At 40.2% G+C, this 20,580-nt stretch overlaps 1 long non-coding RNA gene across 3 annotated transcripts in view; it reads right to left on the reverse strand.

Moving 5' to 3' along the window:
• LOC105473534 (uncharacterized) overlaps positions 1–20,580 on the reverse strand; it is a 142,187-nt gene that overhangs the window by 24,610 nt on the left and 96,997 nt on the right. The window contains exon 4 of one of the 3 annotated variants that reach the window (XR_011615246.1): positions 12,037–12,096. The exons of the other annotated variants lie outside the window; for them this stretch is intronic. This is a non-coding gene — a long non-coding RNA (uncharacterized lncRNA). Of the gene's footprint in view, positions 1–12,036; positions 12,097–20,580 lie in introns of those variants that run through there. 3 annotated transcript variants of the gene reach the window in all.

Genomic DNA, 20,580 nt, shown 5'->3' on the forward strand with positions numbered 1-20,580 from the left:
AATTTTTCTGCCTTCCTAATAGCTCCATGATGAAAAAGCCCAAGATTTAGACTTTCTCTTCAATGACATCTGAGGAGCCTTCATTATATGTTCATTATATGTTCATTAGTTGTTCTATTTTTCCCTCTCTGTCCAGGTACAACAGATGCAACAGGAAGAGAGAACAGACAATTCTCAGATACTCTTTTAGATCATATAAAGCTTCAATGCAGTAGACCACAGTAGAAAACTGTAGATGGGGTGATAGTAAATTCATTCAAGTCAACTCTCCCGACTTCCCTTTCATAATATAAACACATAATTTCCCTTCTATCCTTACAAAAGAGAGACTTCAACATTCATAAACATGTATTTCTATTTTGAGATTACAGACATAAAATTTAAAGATTCAACAGTTCTCAACCATTTCCTTTAGCAATAGCCCATACATAGACTATGATGGAAATTAACTAGTGATGCATGAAATTTCTAAAGGAGCCCCTTATGATATCTCTCTAAAAAATTTTAAACAAGAGCTATAAAGTTGTTAACAGATTTATGGTAGTTTTAATGTATCTACTAAAATGTTGAATTAATGTCAGCTTTTGTATTAAGGAAAAATGATTTCCTAATAACCCCTTATAAAAGTAATTGCTGATTCTAAAGCCATTATCTTTAAAAATGCTAACATAGTTTTCTTAGTAAAGCTTCTAAGCAATACTCAGTATGCCTTTCTCATTTTACATATATTCCTAACACTGATAAATATCAACGTATTTTATTCTCTTTTTGTGATTTCTCTTTATAAAGACAATTTTTAACGAGCAGTTCCAGGTTCACAGCAACACTGAGTGGAATGTATGGAGATATCCTATATGCTCGCTTCCCCAACACAGCTCCCCCAGTATCAACATCCCCCATCAGAGTGGTACCTTCATTACAATTGATGGACTTAACGTTGATACATCGTCACCCAGAATCCATAATTTATATTATGGTTGCCTCTTGGTATTGTATATTCTATGGGTTTGGACAAATAGATTAATGGCATCAATCAATCATTGTATGAAGTAGTTTCTTTTTCTTTAATATACTTTGTAATATTTATTAATAAGTAAGAAGTAATATATAATCAATTCACCAATGGCACTTTTATCACATACTACATTCTTATTAAGTTGTTCTGCCTCAGGCCTTTCTCTTTTGTTGCATTAATGGGTCTAATAATCCATAAAACAGTACCATACTTTGAATTCTTAAAATTTAAAATATATCTTTAAATCTGCCCGAGAAAATGCTTCTTCCTTTCTGTGCCCCACACCTGCTCTACTGGTGGAGTCACTGCCACCACGATTACCTGATTCTCCTCTCTTTGAGAAAGAAATAAGATTCACAACCAAATCCCTTCGGTTGGAGAGGGCCATATGACTTGTTCTGGCCATGCCTCATGAACTCAGTGACATGCTATTTCCAGACCACAGTACTTAATCATCAATTTGAGACCTTCTAAAGATCTCTTTTATCTGCTACAGTACCTGCCAACATCTGAGCTGGAGGCTGCTACTCCAGTTTGAATTCATAGTGAGGAAACAATAAGACATCAACCTGCAACAAACACTGCATCAGAAATAAAGTTTTGTTATTTTAAGCCATTGAGATGCGCAGAGAAGGAGAGGGTTGTTACTGCATCCTAACCGAGTTGATTCTGACTAATACACAGCAAAATAATTGATGTTTTCAAAAACTACCCCAAATTTCATTAGGATTTTGGTTAGAATTGTATTAATCCTGAAGATTCATTTTGGAAGAGCTAGCATTTTCACAATATTGAATCTTCCCGTCCAAGAATGTGATATGACTCCTCACTCATGTCTCTTATTCTGAATAAGGTTGTATATATTTTATAAAGTTTAAACTAAGAGCTAGGCATGTATTGCCATTTCTTATTTATGTTTGTTCCCATACTATAAGGATTTTTAATTAGTCTACAACTGGATGTCCTGGTGAATTTTCTTAATAGTTCTAATAGCTTTGAACTGAGCCTGTTGTTTCCTAAGTCAAAAGTAAATGGTGCCGAATAACGGTAATTGTATGTATTTCTTTGTTAATGAATGCCTCATTTCTATTTCATATCTTACTATTTTAGATGGAAATTCCAGAATAAGATTGATAATATCTTTGAATGAGGATATTTTTCTCTTCTGTATCAGAGGTCAAAAAGCTTTTTCTGTAAAAAGTCAGATTGTAAATATTTTTAGCTTTGAGAACCAGACCATCTGTCACAACTACTCAACACTGCCATTTTAGCATAAAAGCATCCACAACCAACAAATAAAAAAATGAACGTAGCTGGATGTGACTCATAGACCACGGTTTACTGAACCTTGTTCTACTTTAATGGCAAGGCTTTTAATGTTTTGCCATTACTATGATTTTAGTTACTAATTTATTATTTTAAGAAATTATTCCTCCAATTCTACATTGCAAAATTTCTCTCTCTTTTTTTGATAATTCATTTTTGACATCTATCAAGATCATTGTTTTAAAAATCTGTTACATAGTAATTAAATTAATAGACGTTCAATATCTCTAGAATGTTCTACAAATTTTCTAGTATTAAACCACTTTTACATCCCTATATGAGTTTTACTTAATTTTGTTTTCGTTTTTGTTTTGTTTTGCTTTGTGTATTGTTTTGTTCTGTTTTGTTTTATTTGAGATAGAGTCTCACTCTGTAGCCCAGGCTGGAGTGCAGTGGCACAATCTTAGCTCACTACAACCTCCGCTTCCCGGGTTCAAGCGATTCTCCTGCCTCAGCCTCCCAAGTAGCTGGGATTGCAGATGCCTGCCACCACGCTCAGCTAATTTTTTTGTATTTTTAGTAGGGATGGGGTTTCACCATGTTGGCCAGGCTGGTCACGAACTCCTGACCTCAGGTGATCCACCCGCCTCGGCCTCCCAGAGTGCTGGGATTATAGGCATGAACCACCGTGCCTAGCCAGCCATGTTTATTTATTCCTGGATTTTATTAAGCAAAAGTTAATTGGATGCTAATGATATACGAGGCACACTTGTAGAAGTAATGGATGCAGCAGTCAACAAAATAGAAAAAATGTCCTGCTCTCATGGAGCTGATATTCTAGTGGGAGGACAAAGATAATAATAAAGTCACTTGAATATGTCAGGTGAAGGATAAGGAAGCAAAGACAGAGTGTCAGGGTAGGGTGCTATTTTAGAAATGACGTTCAGGAAGGACTCTCTGACTGGGTGACATTTGAGCAGAAACTTGAAGAAAGTGAGGGCATGGTCTAATAAATTAAATAAGCAACTGGAAGTAATGCACAAAAGTGCCAGGATACAGTATAAGCAGGATGCTAGAGGGGCACATGGCAGAATCCCCTAATGTGGTCACACAAGTGAGGTGAGGAGGGCTTCTGGGAGAAAGCAACGTTTATTCTGAGACCCTGAAGAAAAGTTATATCTGTGTAATGGTTAATTTTATGTGTCAACTTGACCAGGCCATGGGGTGCCCAGACATTTGGTCAAACATTATTCTGGCTGTATCTGTGAAGGTGTTTCTGGATGAGATGAACATTTGCATCCATAGACTGAGTAAAGCAGGTTGCCCTTTCTCACATGGATGTGCCTCATCCAATCCATTGACGACCTGAATAGAACAAAAAGACTGAGTAAGAGGGAATTCTTGCCTGGCTGCTTGAACTGGGATATCACTCTTATCCTGTCTTTCAATTTGAACTGAAACTGTGGTTCTCCTGGTTCTCAGGTCTTCAGAATGGTCCTACAACTACAACATCAGCTTTCCTGGGTCTCTACCTTGCCAACTACAGATTTTGGGACTTCTCAGCATCTATGATCATATGACCCAATTTTTTATAAATCTGTTTATATGTATACACATGCACACACACACACACACACACACACACGCACACACACAACCCTATTGGTTCTATTGCTCTAAAGAACCCTGATTAATTCAATGAGCGGGAGAAAAATTAACATTCTATAATAGCATAATTTATGGTCCCCAAATTAGAGGGAAAGAGCAGTTTCAAGCAAATGAAAGTTCAATATACTTCTTTACCACAGCAAGAGAAGAAATGAGGTAAAGAGTGAGGCTGAACAGATGGGAAGAAACTGGGTTGTTCACGATCCTGAAAACCTTCCTGACTGTGCACTGTGTCCTGTGAGCAGTGGGAAGTCATTGTGTGTGTGTGTGTGTGTGTTTCTTTCTTTCTTTTTTTTTTTTTTGAGACGGAGTCTCGATCTGTCGTCCAGGCTGGAGTGCAGTGCCACGATCTCGACTCACTCACTGCAAGCTCCACCTCCCGGGTTCACGCCATTCTCCTGCCTCAGTCTCCCGAGTAGCTGGGACTACAGGCACCCGCCACCACACCCAGCTAATTTTTTGTATTTTTAGTAGAGATGGAGTTTCACGGTATTAGCCAGGAGGGTCTCGATCTCCTGACCTCGTGATCCGCCTGTCTCGGCCTCCCAAAGTGCTGGGATTACAGGCGTGAGCCACGGCGCCCGGCCGCCATTGTGTGCTTTAAGTAGCAAAGTAAAGTAACCAGTGGGGCCACCAAGTCTCACAGCCCCAGTGGTCACCATCCCATTATATCCACCTGTAGAATACATGGGCTGGTGCCCAGGGAGTTCAGTCGTGTAGAGACATTGAACTGTGTTTTATCATATACTGGGCCACAAGGAAAATTTAGATGGACTTTAAAAAGAAGAAGTTGTTCACGCTACATTCTCTGGATTAAACCAAAAAGAAATTATAACATAATAAAAGGGTAGTCAAAATATATATATGAAGCCACTGTAGAGGAGGAAAGATATTGCTCTACCCATCATGATCGAGGACCCTATAACAAAAGACAGATTAACAGAGAGAAGCATAAAAAAGATATTTAATATAGATTTTACATGACATAGGAGCCTTCACAAGAAAATGAAGATCCAACGAAACAGGTACACTTGAGCAGTTTTATGCAAGTTTTGATGAAGACTTGAGAGTGGAGGGGAAATGTAATAAAGCAGAAAGGGTGTGATCTAATGGTATTAAACTGAGGGAACTTAGCAGGGCCTGTTTGTTCAGATTCTTCTCTGTGACCCTGTGTCCTCCTCAGAGATAAGGTTGCTCACCCATTCAGAGGTATAGGGAAGGCACCGCTCACGTGAGGGTTTTGTGACCTGATTCAGGTGAAGGTCAGAAAATCCTTCCCAGGTTGTACGACCTGCTTCCGGGGAGGATGATGTGGGAAGGTCAGTGAAACTTTTCTGATTCTCTCATTATTACAAATTCCTTCAGCTTGATATATTCAATAGGCCAAAGTGCCCTATTTTGCAGGGGTAATGTGTCCGGAACACACGGAGGAAAATTTGTAAATGCTTCTGTAAAATTAGTCTTGGGCCAATAAGTACATGAAACCTGCAGCTATCAACTATATGGACATTAAAAACAAATTTAAAACTTGTAGAGAAAATCATCACAACAATTCAAAGACCCAAAAAATCATAGGCTTGAGGCTTACATGAGAAAGACTGACAATGAATAAAATATTAGATTTCCGAAATTCAAGAAAAGTCAAGGAGAAAAACGGACCCAAAGGACAAAGGGCCTCTGTGCGTGCTGTGCTCTCTGCCCGGAGCTCACGTCCTCCATCTTTATGCCTGGTGCCCTCACTTTCTTCAGCTCCCTGCCCAAATTCCACCTGATCAGAGAGGCTTTCCCTTTAGCCCCTTTCTAAAATAGCATCCTTTCCCATCACTCTTTAACTCTGCTTTGTTATCCTTCCCCTGGCACATTCTGTGCGTCTTCACTATCGTCTGAGTCCTCCCCCTGGAATAAAGCCCGTGAGAGCAGGGACCTCTGTCTATTTTGTCCCCTGGTGCATCCCCTGCTTCTAGAACAGTGCCCGGTACAAGGCTCCATGCGGCAGGTCTGTGACTGGCCTGTTCAAACTTCATCCCCTACCCAGGCCAGGCATTTGGTAGATGCTGAATAAATACGTGTTGAATTAATGGTACAATGCCTCACTGGACATCTTTAAAAAGTAATATTCTTTTGGGGGTATCAAATCTATCTAAAAATATGTAACTACTAATTCAAAAGTAATAATTAACTATTCTATTTCTCTGTATATAGCAGCCTTTTTTAGTCTGATTGACTAAATTCTGAAAGTCACGTTTTGTTAAGGTATAATACCAAGATTGTATCAACATCTTTGCATCTTTTAAATAATAAAGTTTTATATCTCTCAATATTATGTATTTTTGCTACATAAAGTTTAGGACTCCTGTCCAGACTTAATTTTTCTTGTTTTGAATTTTTCATTAATACCAAATCATCTTTTTTCCCATTTAATGCTTTTAGTCTTAAATTTCATTTTGTGTGATATTCGTATTAAACTCTGGGTTTATTTTTGTTGCATTTTTCTGAGATACCATTTCCCATCTCATTATTTTTAGCTGTTCTGCGCCATTTTGTTTTAGGTGTCTTTCCTGTGAACAGTACATAGTTGAAATTTGCCTTGTTACCCAATCTGAGAATTCTGTCTTCTAATCAGAAGTTTAGATTAATTAGAGAACACATATAGATTATATGTATTCTCAATGTGACAAGCAGTAAATCTGGGCACATCTTCACCACAGTATTATGTGCTTTCTATTTTATAAGTGTCTGTCTTAGTCTTCTTAGGCTGCTATAACAAAAATATCATAGACTGCATACCTTTAACAACATTTATTTATTCTCTGCATTCTGGAGGCTGGAAGTACAGGTGCCAGCTGGTTGGGTTCTTGGGAAGGGCCCTCTTCCTGACTTGCAGACAGCAGCCTTCTTGCTTTCTCTCACATGGCAGAAACAGGAAGTGCTGCTGTCTCTTCCTCTTCTCATAAGGACACTTATGAGAAGGCTCACCCTCATGGCTTCATGTGAGCCTAATTGTCTCTCAAAGGCCCACCTCCAAATGACGTCACAATGGGGGTTTAGGGCTTCAACATGTGAATTTGAGAGTTTGGGCACAAACATTTAGCCCATAAAAGCATCTTCATACTTTGGCCATCTTTCTAAATCTAGTTGTTTCTTCTACCTGGTCTTTCCACATTCCACCTACCTGCCTTACAGAGAAAGAGTCTTGCAGCTGAGAGTCTGTGTCAGAGAGAAAATAGGTCCACCCTAGCTGTTTTCTCCTGTTGACTTGTCTCTGTACCTCCCAGCACTGATGCTCCTGGGAGTTATGGATCCCGGAAGTTAAAAGGATCCATGGAGCCAGCATCCAACTCTTCACGGCCTCCAATCCCTGCCACACACCCTCACACCCACATAACCAATTTAGGGGCTTATTCCAAGCCCCCATTTACACTGACTTCCCATAATACTCAACAGTGTGATGAGCCAACTAAGGTAGGCTCTGAAAAGTTGAATCTGTGTGGCCAGTCCTAATTCTGCATTGGAAGCTTGAAATTGGCCAAGGCAGGTGCATTTACACCACACACCAAATGCCCCAAATTCAGGCTTTAGTTTTCCAGAAAACCAGTTTACCAGCTCACCACTGCCAATACCCGCATTTTCTAATGGAGGAGAGGAGAGGAAAGGGGAAGGGAGGAATTTTCTAAATAAGAGAAATTATGTCTTTATTTTTGTCACTTCTTCTGTGCTGTCTCAAAACTTCTTCCAACTTTGTAACATGTTAATGAAACCTTTTCCTCATTTTCAGTGCGGATGCTGTGTTTTCCTAATCTTTATGTCCCTTTGGTAATTTAACTTGGTTTCTGAATGCCGGGTGGGGACACATCTTTGAAATCATGTTATCTTTGAAATCATGTTATCATCTATTTCAGAAGTCCTTGTGACATGTCTTCATTCCATTATCTATGCAAAACATGGGCAGAATTACACAGATCTCTGTTTGCTGCTTTAATTATTCCTTCTCAGCCAAATAGCACTTGCTCTGCCACTAATGATTCTAATCTGAACTGGGAATTGATGTTGACAAAACACAAGCTGTTTAGTTTTTGCAAAGGCTGATCAAATCTCCTACTGAAAACAGAGGTTTTACTAGATATCCAGAAGAGAACCTCCATTTATTGGAAAATATTCCAGCTGATAAGCAAGAGAGCCAATAGGAAATATCCTTGGGAAGGTAGGAGGGAATTCATGAGATCATGAAAATATAACCACAGTTATATCACTGAGATAAGATCTAATCTAAGTTATAAGGTTGTCCCTTGTGAAAACATGACAAAATAATAATTAAGTGTACATGCCTTGAGAATGTTCTCCATTGTTAAAATAACACCTCTATTTAGGGCAGTTTGTCAAGGGAACTGGGTAAGTTTAGAGCTTAGAAAAGAATACATTTGGAATTTGGAAAAAAAAACAGAGATTATGGCAGTTTTGTAAATCAATAAGAATTTATAGTAGGAGATAGGGAGCCTTTGGAGGTTTTTAAGCAGGAAAACAATGCAATAAAAGATGTAATTAAGGAAGATTAGTCTGGCAGTATTAGGGCAAGATCTATCTTAAGTTCCTTATAAGAAACGAAAATAGAATTAGTAATGAGTTAAACCCTACCATCACCACCAAAAAAGAGAGAGAGAGAGAGAGAGGAAAAGCATCAAATCTCTTCTACTTTCCATAGGCAGTTAGGGTAGCACATAGGCTGGGAAGTACTCAAGGAGTCTTGCAAAGCTTTCTCAGCTCATTAAGTTAAATTACTTCTTTGCTCTCATTTGCTATTCATGAATGCTAAAACAAGTTCTGTAACAGTGCACTCAAAGTCTCCAGGCAGTCCAGGAACCTCTTGAAGACTTCTTTTCATTGCTGTTCCATTGTTGCAGCCAATGAGCACTGTCAGCCAACAGACCACATGCCATCTGATCCTCCCATTGTCCCCTTTTCAGAAACAGTTTACATGTCATCCAATCTTATGAAAATGGAGGAATAGGGGGCCATGTTTTCTAACTCTCATTCAAGAGTCACTAGACTGCAGTAAAATTTCCAACCAATGATCCCACAATGACTCAGGGCTCTTGTAGGCTTAGCACATGAAGGAAATGGACAGTGCCAACTGTGACAGTGTTCATCCAAGGAATAGATACGACCTAAAAGACACCAGCCAAACTGCTATTTCTCAAAAGGACAAAGTTCCTGCCTGGAGTGCTTGTCCCACTTTGTCTGCAATGTCTGCCTCCTACCCAACACTCAACGTCAAAGTTTCCCCTTGTTGGTGAATTCTTCTCAGATTCTCCAGCTCACAGCAATCCTTGACCTTCTGAACTATAATAGATTTTGACTAGACCACAGAATTGCATTGAGCTTATATATTTCCTAGATGGATATTTCTTTTCATGTGTAAATTCTCTCTCCAACTACAATATAGACTCCTTAAAAAGAGAAACCATGTCTTATACGTCGTATGTCATCCACGTTCAGTGGCATAGGAAGAAGATGGAGTTATTGAGGCTGAACCCTTTCTCCAAAATCCTGTGTTCCAAATTATGCTCATGATGGTGAAGCTGTTTGCAAGTCTCCCAAACCTCAAACCCTATCATTTATTTTCAGTCTCAGCAGACTCCTTGCTTTTTTTTTTTCCTAAAAAGATAGAGTTCACACAAATTAAGTTCCCACAATTGCCTTCCACTCCAATTCATGATTTTTATTTTCCTCCCCTGCTTTTTCAGAAGAAGGCTTGTTTCTTATTGGCAAAATTGGTCACTTTGTTTTGGAATTTGATTCAACAGTTACTCTACCTTTTAGCCCAATATCTTCAATCCATTCTCCTTCTGCTATAAACATCACAAGTTTCCCTACTCTTTTCTTTGTTAGCATTTTTACCGTTTTCCTTAGAAAAGCTTTTCCCAAAGCCAACTTTTAAAAATAGTATATACTCACCCACTACTTCCTCTCTTCTATTGTCTATGAACTCATTGACTTTTCTCAATTTGAGCTTTGATTTAAAAAAACTTTGAGAGGGTTCTGATGGAAGAACTCAAGAATGAGAAAAGTCACAGAGTTCATAGATAATAGAATTAACTCCTGATTAATTGAAGCTGTTCCCCTGGAATGTCCAGTTCGAGCTCAGAACTGGAATCCTGTGTTTAACTCCCCCGAACGTGGAAATTAATCACCCATATCTGCCACCAAAGAGGACTTCCTGCGCACACATGGGGCATGTGGTCAGCCAGCCTGTCCCAGCTGTCAGCTCCTTCAGAACCTGCCGCACCTGGGCCGCATGTCTAAGATCACACATTTCTCAGGCAGCCCACATCTAAGGTGGCCAGATGAAGCACAAAACACCCAGTTCAATTTGGCTTCCAGATAAACAATAGATAGTTTAATTTTTTATGGTAAGTACACTGCAGGCAATATTTGAGACATACTCCTATTTTTAAAATATTCACTGTTTATTTGAAAAATTGAACTGGGCATCCTGTATTTTAATTTGCTAAATCCGGCAATTCTACCCATCCAATGACTCAGTGAGGTAAGAGCGGAAGGGCCAGGACCTTCTGGCCCAAAGACCGTCAGCTGTGTTGGGCAACATTGGCTCCAGAACTCCATGAAGGGTTGGCAAAGCTTTGTCCCATCAGCATTGCATTTGCCTTTGTCTTCTCCACAATCCCGCTTCCTTCTCTTCCTTAGCAGAGGGATAAGCCACTAAAGCATTTCTAAATCATACGCTGTCTTAGCATCTTTGCTCAGGGAACCCGTCCTGAGACATCTCTCCATCATAAGTTCCCTTTTAAATGTCCATAGAAAGATAAAATGAGATCTACTATAATTTGAACTCTGGAAATCAGGGAAGGGAAACCAGTGGGAAGCAATAATCAGGCATTCCTCTAATCTACACATGTGAAGAAAAAAGCATTCTTTTTTGTTTTTATTATACTTTAAGTTCTAGGGTACATGTGCACAATGTGCAGGTTTGTTACATATGTAAACATGTGCTTTGTTGGTGTGCTGCACCCATTAACTCGTCATTTACATTAGGTATATCTCCTAATGCTATCCCTCCCTCCTACCCCCTCCTCACAATAGGACCTGATGTGTGATGCTCCCCTTCCTGTGTCCAAGTGATCTCATTGTTCAATTCCCACCTATGAGCGAGAACATGCGGTATTTGGTTTTCTGTTCTTGCGATAGTTTGCTGAGAATGATGGTTTCCAGCTGTATCCATGTCCCTACAAAGGACATGAACTCATCCTTTTTTATGGCTGCATAGTATTCCATGGTGTATATGTGCCACATTTTCTTAATCCAGTCTGTCACTGATGGACTTTTGGGTTGATTCCAAGTCTTTGCTATTGTGAATAGTGCCACAATAAACATACGTGTGGATGTATCTTTATTGCAGCATGACTTATAATCCTTTGGGTATATACCCAGTAATGGGATGGTTGGGTCAAATGGTATTTCTAGTTCTAGATCCTTGAGGAATCGCCACACTGTTTTCCACAATGGTTGAACTAGTTTACAGTCCCACCAACAGTGTAAAAGTGTTCCTATTTCTCCACATCCTCTCCAGCACCTGTTGTTTCCTGACTTTTTAATGATCGCCATTCTAACTGGTGAGAGATGGTATCTCATTGTGGTTTTGATTTGCATTTCTCTGATGGCGAGTGATGATGAGCATTTTTTCATGTGTCTGTTGGCTGTATGAATGTCTTCTTTTGAGAAGTGTCTGTTCATATCCTTTGCCCACTTTTTGATGGGGTTGTTAGTTTTTTTCTTGTAAATTTGACTGAGTTCTTTATAGGTTCTGGATATTAGCCCTTTGTCAGATAAGTAGATTGCAAAAATTTTCTCCCATTCTGTAGGTTGCCTTTTCACTCTGATGGTAGTTTCTTTTGCTGTGCAGAAGCTCTTTAGTTTAATTAGATCCCATTTGTCAATGTTGGCTTTTGTTGCCGTTGCTTTTGGTGTTTTAGACATGAAGTCCTTGCCCATGCCTATGTCCTGAATGGTATTACCTAGGTTTTCTTCTAGGGTTTTTATGGTTTTAGGTCTAACATTTAAGTCTCTAGTCCATCTTGGAAAAAAGCATTCTGCATAGCAAATGAACAGTGTTCCTAGAAGTCCAAAATATGCTAACGAGAAAACAACTGGAATAATTAGTAATCAAAGAAAAGCAAATACATATCATAGAACAATCATTTTTTACCCAACAAGTTGGTAAAAATAAAGAAGGAATATATACAGTATTGTCGAGTGTATGATAAAGTAACCAATTGTATGTTTTGCTAATAAAAGTGTGAAGTGGTAGAAGATTTCTAGAAGGCAAAGATTATATCATGTACATATACCTGAACCTAGGAATTTTATGCCTAGATATTTAACCTAAGGAAATAAACATATGTACAACCACATAGGAACAAAACTTTAAAATCTCAAAAAATTAAAAACTACCAGTAAGGTTGGTCAAACAAATTATAGCAGTTCTATTACAACCAGAATAACTTGAAGGCATTTTAAATTACCATTTGTGTATATTCATTGACATGGAAAAATATTTATGATACATTTTATATGAAAAACAGATTTCATGTTTATATATATGACGTCCCATTTTTATTTACAAAAATACAGATTTATATTTTTTAAAAAATAATTATAAATTTTAAGTGTTTATATTTGAATGGTGGTATTATAAGTGATTGATTTTTTTTGTAATTTGTAATTTTTTCTATGATGAATAATACTATTTGTATGATTTAGCAAACAATACTTTGCTCTACACTATATGCACCAAAACCTTCAGATTTTTTCGCCTTGACCTCAACTTTTTCTTTTTTCTTTTTTACCTTTCTGTAACATTTTATATATTAAATAGTTTACTGTATTGAATCCTTTTCCACCATCTTGGCTTTGCATTATTTTGTTCTTTTCTATCTAAAACTCTCTTCCTTAGTTCTTTTTCCTTTTCCCTTTATGCTGATATTACCCAATATTGTGTCGTCAGATCTTTTCTCTCTTTTTTCCATCTGTATGACTTACATCATTGTCTATATGCAGATAACTCAAACATCTTAATCTTAGCAACACTGACTTCCCTCAAGTGCATGTGAAACCCTAGTTCCAAATGCCCACTGGACTTCCAGATTCAAACATTTATACTGCACCTGCTATGTTCGGGAAATAGAGCCTAGAGAAGAGGCTGCAATGACAAGGAGAGCCCACAAATCTCCATGAAGAAACATCCAGTCTCCACTTGGATATGCCAATTTCAAAATATTTCGCCATTTCCCAAGTCAGCTCTTATTCCTGATCTTTCTTTTTCTATTACCAGCACAACTATCATTTTAGTTACCCAGCTATGCCTATGGCAGTAATTAATTAATTAGTTCACTTAGCAAGGGAGGGATCTGATAAAATAATGGTACTCAGCCTCAGCTATATATAAGAATCACTCAGGAAGCTTCAGAAAAATACTGATGCTTATTTCCCACCCCAAAGATTCTGATTTAATGGGTCTAGTATCCCAACAGGGCAGTAAGAGTTTTATCGCCTCCCCAGGTGGTTTATAATTTCAGCAAGAATTGAAAGTCACTGTGCTAGACACAGAAAGAGCAGCATATAATGACTGATTGTGTGATGAAAGGAAAAAGGTTAAAGCTTTTTAAAGAACTGTACTTACTTCCTAGTGATATCATCTGAGTTAAATATATATATGCTGGATGGCAGAAGCTGAATCAGCTTTCCTAGTGCACTTGTCTCTTTATCAACTCAACTCTAGCCTTTATACTATTTCCAGAATGCATGGAGAGAATATAGCCATACTGTCATTTAGGCACTCCCATGCTGTGACCCACAGTCTTTGGTGTTATTGTTCCACACATACATCAGTTAAATAGGACTACTCATTGCTCCCCAGACATTGTCTCTGATTTAACTCTGCCTTTGCCCTTACTATTCCTCCCACCTTAACCATCCTTCACTCCCACCTCAATCAATCACAACTCCACCAATTCATTAGCTCTAAGGATCAATGGTGAACCAACCTTGATAGCACGCCCGTCTGCATGCCCAGGAGTAATTCCTCACCCTCCTAAACTCCAAAGCACCCCTTATTATACTTAACAAACTTAACAAACTCTGTCTATGGAAACGTTATGAGTACACTCATCATATACTTCCAATCAGATTTTAAGCTACCTGAGGGCCAAAGGTAAGATCCCTTATTTCTACATAGAGAAATGAAGGAGGGAAAGCTGAGGGCTCCGGAGTCATCCTGCCTGAGTTTATACCCAAACTCTGCCAACTACACACAGTGTGTGTGACATTTAGGCAAGCAATTCACCTTCTGAATCTCTTTCCTCCTCCTCTGAATGAAGATAACAATAGGACCACACAAGATTGTTATAAAGGTAAAATAAAGAGATATATACAAAGCACTCCGCACAATAATTGCTCCAAATGGCATTGATGATGATGGGAACCAGTGTTTGGGGGTCTAAACTATGTCAAGAAGATATTTAGTTAGGAAGGTGACAGCATCTCTTTGTAGTAAATAGAAGGCAAATAAAAGCTCTTGGATTTGGAAAATGTTTATTATATTTTCTAACATTACTCCCTAGGACAACTGAAGTTATTATTGCAGTTTCAATTATTCCAGACAGTTAGTCCTGCTTCCTGATAGTATGTAAATTTCCCAGCTTGGTGCCATCTCTAAGATTCTAAATTTCATTTTGCACTGACAGCTTTTCTAAAAACTCCGCCACTCAGAGACCCCCGTGTCCTAAATGCTGTTTCTTTGTGGAGTACAACGTTTTTAATTGGGTGAAACAGTGATGGAGAGCATGTCAGAATTCCACGCAGGATACACTCATTTGTGAAACATGCAATCCCGCTGTTAAGCCTGCAAGGAACCAAGAGAGCAACAAGCTATTTCTACCTAGTGGGCTGATAGCATTACAGCCTCTGGATCTGAAATGAGATCTATTTTAAATTTAATTCATTTTCTGAGGGATACATAACAAGAGCCTCTTCTGTATGCACCTGAATCAAAAGACCATAAGCCGTACTGACAGTGAGGCAGGGGAAGGTGAGGTCTCAGAGGCAGCTTCCTCAGGGATTCCCCGTCGCCAGGTTGTCATCTCTCCCAGCAAACACAGTCTTGCTGTTTTTTATGCCTACCTGAAGTAGACATAACAGAGACATAACAAAGAATACATCAGTGTGTCGAGGCTGCAAACAAACGGAGCATCTGCTCATAGAGTGGCTCTGTAAATTTTTTTCTCTCCTTTATCATCAACTTTCCTCTCTGTGGTGGAACCTCCTTATCAGCACTGAAACATGTTCAAGTCCCTCTTATCTTTAAAAGTAAAAATAAAATATAAAAAATCTACCCTTGGTCCCACTCCCTCCTCCAGTGACTGCTCCACTTCTCATCCCCTTCAAAAGGCATCAACCTACTCTCTACATTCACGGTGTGCCTTCCTCATGCCTCATGCATATTTCAAACCACCTCGACATGGATGGCTTCCAAATCCTCATCCTCTGACTTCATGAGAACCATGCTGAGGTCACTAATGACTTCCAGGTAGCTAAATCCATTCCTCAGCTTACGTGGCACAATTAACCAGGAGCTCCTTCTTTCCAGGAGCTCTTGATCACATCCAATGACCAACCACCCCTCACTTGATGTCCTCAACCCACCCAGACCTCCCCTCTGAGTAGTGCATATCCAAATGCCGACTCCACCTCTTCTACCTGCTTTCTCAAAAGCTCTGCAAAACATCTTCTGAACTAGCTGTCACCTCCACTGCTTATGTGATCACACCAGATACCCAGAGGTATCTGGTATCTGGTATCCTTGACCCTTCCCTTGCTGTGGTCCATGCTAACCATTGCAGGGCCCAGAGTAAGAATATGTATGGCGCTCATATGCATACGTGTAGCTTTTATGTTTGCGTAAAGAATCAGTATCATACTTCATTCATGTTGGGTCTAAACCAGAGTAGTATGAGTTGTGAAGTATAGCAAAATATTCCTCAGCTGCCACGCAAAAGCACTCCGGAGACCACAGTAACTTAGAAGTATGCCAGCGCTAGGTAAAACAAACAGTGAAGGTGGATACTGAACCTACTGAGAAATTACACTTCGTTTCATTCATGTAATAGACTAAAGTCCATTAATTCATCTTTTCTTTTATGGAGGCATTTGCTCTGCTCAGATCCTTCCTGCACTGAAAAGCAGTGTTAGCAACAGCTCACGCCAAAGTCGCCACAACATTTAGATGCCTTTGTATAGAGAAGCCAGGTTGAAGAGACGGAAAGAAGCATCTTCCTGGGACCCAGGCAGCCTTAGTCTTGAAAGTGGTTGTTTAAGGTTATGGGCAAGTGACTTGCCTGGGCTGAGAGAGACCCATTTGTTTATTAATACCTTTATTTTTTGTGAGTGTTTGTGATGTGAGTAGTCTTCTAAAACAGGAATTGGCAAAATTTTTGGTACATATTTTAGGCTTTCCAGGCCAGAAAGGCCACTGTAGCAAAGAAGTAGCCACAGAATGAATGAGTGCAGCTGTGTTTCAATAAAACTTTATTTAAAGAAAAAATCAGGACAGGGGCCCACTTTGGCCCATGGGCTGGAGTTTGCCAATCCCTGGAATAACGTATAAGGCTCAGAGTCGGGTCTCTTTTGCCCCAAACTAAGAGTAGTATTGCCCTCATTCTCTGCTTCTAATAAATCATCCTGTTTTACTTTACATCTTAAATATGTTTCAAATCCATGCACTTCTGAACATTTCACCATCACCACCCTGATCAACACTGCTTTTATTTCCCACATGGGCTACAATTTTGGAATAACCTCTTAATAGGCTTCTCATTTCATTTCCGCTCACCCACTCTCTTACATCACTTCTGCAGCTAAGCTGATTTTTCTAAAATGCAAATATGACCACGTTGCTTCTCAGCTAAACACTTTTTCGTACCGTCCCTGAAAAATCAAAACCACAGTTTTCAACATGATCTATCAGCCCCTCGCCAGCCTCAACAAAGGCCTCCCCTCTTTTGACCTACCCTCAAGCTGCAGCGACTTGGTTCACATCTTCAGGTGCTCAAGTTACCTTCCTTCCCGCGTGCCGCCTCCTCTCCTTGAAAAACCATTGCTCCTCTTTATCCGGGAAATTCTTACCCTTTGCCTGGGGCTCCTCTAAAAAGGGAATTTTCTGCCCTCCCACATCAAGCCTGGCATCATCATTTTTTTTCCAGCTACTTACCCCAGTTTAAAAAAAAAAAAAAAAAAGAGTTGCTTGAGTCATCAATTGCTGAATAAAGTACAGGCTCAATGCGGACAGAGCAATGCCTTGTTTAGTCCATTGTCAGGTGCACCCAAATCAAGAACATCTCATTCTATGAGGAGGAGTTAAAGGAATCAGAAATGGGAATGTGGGCAGTAGAAGGAGAAGGAGAAAGAGCAGGCACCAAACAGGGAGGAGAGAGGACAGGGCGAGTCATGCCTTCAAACACATCAAAGTGTTCCAGGTAAAAGTGGCCACAGGCATAGTCTACGTGGCTTCAGACAGAGATCAGCATAGTACCCACAGCTGGAAGTTAATGTGAAGGTTTAGGCCTGGAACTTTTAAGAAATATCTAGGTCGGGGGTGATGGCTCACGCCTGTAATCCCAGCACTTTGGGAGGCCGAGGCAGGAGAATTACGAAGTCAGGAGATCAGTACCATCCTGGCTAACACGGTGAAACACCGTCTCTATTAAAAATACAAAAAATTAGCCGGGCGTGGTGGCACGTGTAGTCCCAGCATGTGTAATCCCAGCATGTGTAGCATGTGTAGTCCCAGCTACTCGGGAGGCTGATGCAGGAGAATCATTTGAACCCGGGAGGTAGAGGTTGCAGTGAGCTGAGATCGCACCACTGCACTCCAGCCTGTGTGACAGAGCAAGACTCCTTCTCAAAAATAAATAAATAAATATCTAGTGATTAAAGCTGTCCAGCAATGGAAGAAGCTGGTCTCATTGTGACAGCCTCCCTAGGACTGTGCTGTGAGAGGAAAATTGTCCCTGTAGGACCAGAAAAAGATTTCTCCCTCCTCTGCCTCTGAAGACTTTTGCGGAAGCAGTTTGGCAGTTCTACTCAATCCCTTTGTCTGTTGCTGTAACTGTTATTGTTATAAAATGTTCACCTAAAAACTAAAATAGGACACATACAACTCAAGTCCCTCGCGGTCGATTCTTCACCCTGTACATTTACATACTTTGCTGTGGGTTAGATTGCGTCTCTCAAAAAAAAAGATTATGTTGATGTCCTAATCCCCAGTATCTCAGAATGTAATGTTATAGGGGGACAGGGCCTTTACAGATATGATCAAATTAAAATAAGGTAATTGGGCCTGTAATCCCAGCACTTTGGGAGGCCGAGGCGGGCGGATCACCTGAGGTCAGGAGTTCGAGACCAGCCTGGCCAACATAGTGAACCCCCGTCTCTACTAAAACTACAAAAATTAGCCGGGCATGGTGGTGGGCACCTGTAATCCCAGCTACCCGGGAGACTGAGGCAAGAGGATCACTTGAACTCAGGAGGCAGAGGTTGCAGTGAGTCAACACTCCAACCTGGGCAACAGAGCGAGACTCTGCCAAAAAAATAAAAATAACAACAAAAAAAATAAGGTCATTGGGGTGGGGTGAGTCCTAATCCAATATGATTGGTGTTCTTATAAAAAGGGGAAATCTGGACGCAGATGCACAGGGAGACAAACACGGAGGGAAGATGAGGGGAAGACGCAGAGAGAGCACTGTCTAAAGCCAAGGCACCCCTCAGGCTACCAGAAGCCAGGAGAGAGACCAGGGACAGATTCTTCATCACAGCCCTCCGGAGGCACCAAGTCTGCTGTTACAGACCGAACTGTGTGCCCTCAATATTTCTACATTGAAGCTCCAGTCCCCAGTATCTCAGAATATGACTGTATTTGTAGATAGAGCCTTAGAAAAAGGTAATTAAGTTAAAGCAGAATCACTTTGGTGAGCCAGTCTCACTGGTGTCCTTATCAGAAGAGGAGATTAGGACACCTGAAAGAGACTAGGGATGCCCATACAGAGAGAAGGCCACATGAGGACACAGTGAGAAGACAACCATCTGCAAGCCACGGAGAGAGGTCTCAGGAGAAACCAACCATGCTGACACCTTGATCTCGAACTTTCAGCCTCCAGAACTGTGAGAAAATGCATTTCTGTTGCCTATGCCCCTCAGCCGGTGGTATTTTATTACAGCAGGCCCAGGAAACTCATACATTTTCCCACAGCACTACTTTGGTATATGTTGCTTTAAAATTGCATTAAACATGCATTTTCCCATGAACAATATATAATATTGCTTTGGACATTTCTTGACTCTGTATGGATGGCATTGCATCATGTGCATCCTTCTCAGCTTGCTCTTTTGCTTAACATTATTTTTATGAGATTTGTCCATGTGTATTCATGCTGCTCTCACTGGTGCTTTTTCATTGCTGTATAGTATTCCATTTTACGAGTGTGCTACAGTGTATTTACCCATGCCATGATGATGGGTTTTTAGACTGTTTGCACTTTTTCACTGTTACAAACAATGCTCCCATAAATATTTTTTCAGTCCCAGTATGTAAGTGTTAAATGGAAGTAACGGTGAGACTCAGTTCTCCTTCCAGCCTGATCACCATATAAGCTCTTAAAAAAATTCAGCCAATCAAACAACACTGAGAGATAACCCTGTTCCAGGCAGCCACTCACATGGAAATTAATGCAGGACAGATGATGCAGTTTCTACTAGGGAAAGTAATCTTTATCTACAACAAATATTTACTGAAAGACCATTCTGGGGTAAACGAGGCATTGAGAATATAAAGATGAATAGGACAAGGCTCTTGCTTTCATGGGGTTCACAATCTCATCGGATGGTTCCATAGACGATAGAAAGGGTGAACACTAGGGAGCAGCTTACACTAGGAACCAAATGAGTAGTGTGGGGAGCAGTGCTCTGGGAAAATGGGAAAACTCGCTTTGGGCTGAGGACAAGGTCTTCATACTGGACTTGAAGATGACTAGACTCAGAGAAACACAGAGAAAAAAGGAACTACGCCATGTGGGAGTTTCTCTCAGTAGCAGAGATTGGAAATGCATGTGGTCAGCTTAGCAGACAGTAATTGACTAATGTGTTTGTCAAGGAGAGAGAGTTAGAGGTTGAATAGGGCAAAACATGGATGCCTGGGGAGATTGTGCTTCATCCTCTAAGTAAAAGGGAACTTTGAGGATTACCTATGACATGTTGAATGCCCACCCCTAAGAGTGTATAAAGAGAGGGCAATCACTGTGTTCAGGAGATGATACGGAGCCCATTCATACAACAGGATGAAGTTGAACTACCTCATCTCTAAGACCCTGTGCTCTGCATCTAGCTCCCATCTGTCGAACGAATGTATTATGAGGAATGAACAAAAGGCAGCCCAGTAGACGGTGTTTAAATATGAAGGCTTCAGACTTGGGCTCAACCCTCATCTTCACCACGAGTGTCCTTTCTGAGCCTCTGTTCCCGCTTCTGTAAAACAGTGAGGATAAACGTATAGACATCTGGGGCGACAC

Source organism: Macaca nemestrina, chromosome 17, assembly GCF_043159975.1.
Source record: "Macaca nemestrina isolate mMacNem1 chromosome 17, mMacNem.hap1, whole genome shotgun sequence".
Classification (NCBI taxonomy): domain Eukaryota; kingdom Metazoa; phylum Chordata; class Mammalia; order Primates; family Cercopithecidae; genus Macaca; species Macaca nemestrina.